At 41.7% G+C, this 4,310-nt stretch overlaps 1 non-coding gene across 1 annotated transcript; it reads right to left on the bottom strand.

Moving 5' to 3' along the window:
• Positions 1-3,133: 3,133 nt before the first annotated feature.
• On the bottom strand, positions 3,134-3,205 carry TRNAC-GCA. Its single transcript has one exon. It is a non-coding gene; the product is annotated as a tRNA-Cys (tRNA).
• Positions 3,206-4,310: the final 1,105 nt, after the last annotated feature.

Here is a 4,310-nt window from a genome sequence, read left to right as displayed (position 1 = left end):
AGTCCCTACCCAACAGTGGGCTCACAGTCTAAAAGACTTTAGACTTTATTGTTGTATTGTCCTTTCCCAAGCGCTTAGCACAGTGCACTGCACACAGTAAGCGCTCAGTTACTATGAGATATCTGTAATTTTATTTATTTTTATTGATGTCTGTTTATTTGCATTGATGTCAGCCTCCCCCCCTCTAGACTGTGAGCTTATTGTGGGCAAGGATGTCTCTATTGCTGTACTTTCCCTTCTCTCTTTATTACTGTATAGTACTTTCCCAAGCGCTTAGCACAGGGCTGTGCACACCATAAGCGCTCAATCAATGCGAGCACACTTTTGCATATATCTGTAATTATATTTATTTTTATCGATGTCCGTTTATTTGTATTGATGTCCGCTTCCCCCCCCCAGACTGTGAGCTCATTGTGGGCAGATATGTCTCTCTTTATTGCTATATAGTAATAATAATAATAGTAATCACAATTATAATAATAATGCTGTTTGTTAAGCGCCTAATACCAATAATAATATTGGTGTTTGTTAAGCACTTACTATGTGACAAGCACTGTTCTAAGCACTGTGGGGGGGATACAAGGTGATCAATCTTAATCCCCATTTTACAGATGAGTTTCCCGAGAGCTTAGCACAGGGGTCTGCACACAGTAAGCGCTCAATCAATGTGAGATGTGTGTAATTTTATTTATTTTTACTGATGTCTGTTTATTTGTATTGATGTCTGCCCCCACCTCCCCGACTGTGAGCTCACTGTGGGCAGATTTGTCACTCTTTATTGCCATATAGTACTTTCCCAAGCGCTTAGCACAACGCTCTGCACATCGTGGCTCAGTGGAAAGAGCCCGGGCTTTGGAGTCAGTGGTCTTGGGTTCAAATCCTGGATCTGCCAATTGTCAGCTGGGTGACTTGGGGCAAATCACTCCACTTCTCTGGGCCTCATCTGTAAAAGGGGGATGAATAATAATAATAATGGCATTTATTAAGCGCGTTGGGCAAATCACTCCACTTCTCTGGGCCTCATCTGTAAAAGGGGGATGAATAATATTAATAATGGCATTTATTAAGTGCATTGGGCAAATCACTCCACTTCTCTGGGCCTCATCTGTAAAAGGGGGATGAATAATAATAATAATGGCATTTATTAAGCGCGTTGGGCAAATCACTCCACTTCTCTGGGCCTCATCTGTAAAAGGGGGATGAATAATATTAATAATGGCATTTATTAAGTGCATTGGGCAAATCACTCCACTTCTCTGGGCCTCATCTGTAAAAGGGGGATGAATAATAATAATAATGGCATTTCTTAAGCGCGTTGGGCAAATCACTCCACTTCTCTGGGCCTCATCTGTAAAAGGGGGATGAATACTAATAATAATAATAATGGCATTTATTAAGCACGTTGGGCAAATCACTCCACTTCTCTGGGCCTCATCTGTAAAAGGGGGATGAATAATATTAATAATGGCATTTATTAAGCGCATTGGGCAAATCACTCCACTTCTCTGGGCCTCATCTGTAAAAGGGGGATGAATAATATTAATAATGGCATTTATTAAGCGCATTGGGCAAATCACTCCACTTCTCTGGGCCTCATCTGTAAAAGGGGGATGAATAATATTAATAATGGCATTTATTAAGCGCATTGGGCAAATCACTCCACTTCTCTGGGCCTCATCTGTAAAAGGGGGATGAATAATATTAATAATGGCATTTATTAAGCGCATTGGGCAAATCACTCCACTTCTCTGGGCCTCATCTGTAAAAGGGGGATGAAAAATAATAATAATAATGGCATTTATTAAGCGCTTACTATGTGCGAAGCATTCATTCACTCAATCGTATTTATTGAGCGCTTACTGTGTGCAGAGCACTGGACTAAGCGCTTGGGAAGTCCAAGTTGGCAACATATAGAGACGGTCCCTACCCAACAGTGGGCTCACAGTCTAGAAAGTGCACTGTTCTAAGCGCTGGGGAGGTTACGAGGTGATCAGGTTGTCCCGCGGGGGGCTCCCAGTCTTCATCCCCATTTGACAGATGAGGTCACTGAGGCACAAAGACGTGAGAGCTCACCTCCTCCAGGAGGCCTTCCCAGACTGAGCCCCTTCCTTCCTCTCCCCCTCGTCCCCCTCTCCATCCCCCCATCTTACCTCCTTCCCTTCCCCACAGCACCTGTATATATGTAGATATGTTTGTACATATTTATTACTCTATTTATTTATTTGACTTGTACATATCTATTCTATTTATTTTATTTTGTTAGTATGTTTGGTTTTGTCTCCCCCTTTTAGACTGTGAGCCCACTGTTGGGTAGTGACTGTCTCTATATGTTGCCAATTTGTACTTCCCAAGCGCTTAGTACAGTGCTCTGCGCACAGTAAGCACTCAATAAATACGATTGATGATGATGATGATGAAGTGAAAGGCCGTGATCCCCCTGTGGGACAACCTGATCACCTTGTAACCTCCCCAGCGCTTAGAACGGCGCTTTGCACATACTAAGCGCCTAATAACTGCCATCATTGTCACCTGGGTGACTTTGGGCAAGTCACTTCACTTCTCTGAGCCTCAGTTCCCTCATCTGTAAAATGAGGATGAAGACTGGAAGCCCCATGTGGGACAACCTGATCACCTTGTAACCTCCCCAGCGCTTAGAACAGTGCTTTGCACATAGTAAGCGCTTAATAAATGCCATCATTATTATTATTATTATTAATCAATACGATTGAATTCCTGTCCCTGATCTACATATCTATTCTATTTATTTTATTTTGTTAGTATGTTTGGTTTTGTCTCCCCCTTTTAGACTGTGAGAGCCCACTGTTGGGTAGGGACGGTCTCTATATGTTGCCAATTTGTACTTCCCAAGCGCTTAGTCCAGTGCTCTGCACATAGTAAGCGCTCAATAAATACGATTGATGATGATGATGATCCTCTCCTTCCCTCTAGGCCCAGGCCTAAGTTCTCACCAAGGAGAAAGGAAAAAGTGGGCTGGATTTAGGCTTTTTTCCCCGCGCTCTTCCTGGTGGGAAGCATTTCAAACTGCTTTTTCCTCGTTATTGGACAGTTGTCTGCTGTCCCCGGGAAAAATGTGGAGCAAGGAGGGAAAAAATAAAAATAAAAAGGGAAGACGAGGGGGCACCCGGATTTGAACCGGGGACCTCTTGATCTGCAGTCAAATGCTCTACCACTGAGCTATACCCCCGCGGCTGACGACACTCCTCAAAATAAACCTTTAGGAGCTTCCCCACACACGTGTTTTCTCTTTTTTTAATATTTTTTTCCGGGAATTGTAACCGTTCCCCACTTTTTTCGGCTCCCAAAGAGTCCAACTCATTCATGAAAAGGGACCCTTTAGGAGCATCCACACACACACACGTGCTTTCTCTTTTTTTAATATTTTTTTCTGGGAATTGCAACTGTTCCCCACTTTTTTCGGCTCCCAAAGAGGCCAGCTCATTCACTCAGTCGTATTTATTGAGCGCCCACTGGGTGCAGAGCACTGGACTAAGCGCTTGGGAAGGACAGGTTGGCAACATACAGAGACGGTGGGCTCACAGTCGAGGAGGGGGAGACAGACAACAAAACAAAACATGTGGACAGGTGTCAAGTTGTCAGAATAAATAGAAATAAAGCTAGATCATCATCATCAATCGTATTTATTGAGCGCTTACTGTGTGCAGAGCACTGGACTAAGCGCTTGGGAAGTACAATTTGGCAACATATAGAGACAGTCCCCACCCAATAGTGGGCTCACAGTCTAAAAGGTGCACATCAATAACAAAATAATAAAATATTATTATTTGTGTCAATAAAACCTATTAACAAAATAAAATAAATAGAATAAATACGGACCAGTAAAATAAATAGAGTCATAAATCAATCAATCATATTTATTGAGCGCTTACTATGTGCAGAGCACTGGACTAAGCGCTTGGGAAGTACAAGTTGGCAACATCCCGACCCAATAGTGGGCTCACAGTCTAAAAGGTGCACATCAATAATAAAATGATAAAATATTATTATTTGTGTTAATAAAACATATTAACAAAATAAAATAGAATAAATACGGACAAGTAAAATAAGTAGAGTCATAAATCAATCATATTTATTGAGCGCTTACTATGTGCAGAGCACTGGACTAAGCGCTTGGGAAGTACAAATTGGCAACATATAGAGACAGTCCCTACCCAACAGTGGGCTCACAGTCTAAAAGGTGCACATCAATAACAAAATGATAAAATATTATTATTTGCGTTAATAAAACCTATTAACAAAATAAAATAAATAGAATAAATACGGACAACTAA

This window comes from Tachyglossus aculeatus, chromosome 11 (assembly GCF_015852505.1).
Source record: "Tachyglossus aculeatus isolate mTacAcu1 chromosome 11, mTacAcu1.pri, whole genome shotgun sequence".
NCBI lineage: Eukaryota > Metazoa > Chordata > Mammalia > Monotremata > Tachyglossidae > Tachyglossus > Tachyglossus aculeatus.
This window is presented reverse-complemented; position numbering and strand designations above follow the sequence as displayed.